The sequence below is a fragment of the Trachymyrmex cornetzi genome, unplaced genomic scaffold, assembly GCF_001594075.2.
Source record: "Trachymyrmex cornetzi isolate Tcor2-1 unplaced genomic scaffold, Tcor1.1 scaffold114, whole genome shotgun sequence".
Taxonomy (NCBI): Eukaryota; Metazoa; Arthropoda; class Insecta; order Hymenoptera; family Formicidae; genus Trachymyrmex; species Trachymyrmex cornetzi.
The window spans coordinates 25378-25643 of NW_017295697.1; positions in this window are offsets into that span (position 1 = coordinate 25378).

Here is a 266-nt window from a genome sequence, read left to right on the forward strand (position 1 = left end):
CCAGTTTCACCAACGCTTAGCGCTTTTTTTACCTTTTTTTTAATAAGGTAAATTTATATATAATTTTAAAATTCCATACAGAGAATCTTTTATACACATGATATATATCATTAGAATTAAGTAAATAATAAAAAATTATAAATCACAAGTATAAATTGCAGACATTTCGACATCATTATTGTGTTTGCTTCAAATGTATTAACCATATTCTAGATATAGTAAGAAACTTTACTTTATTTCATTGGGACGCTTACTACATCTAGAAT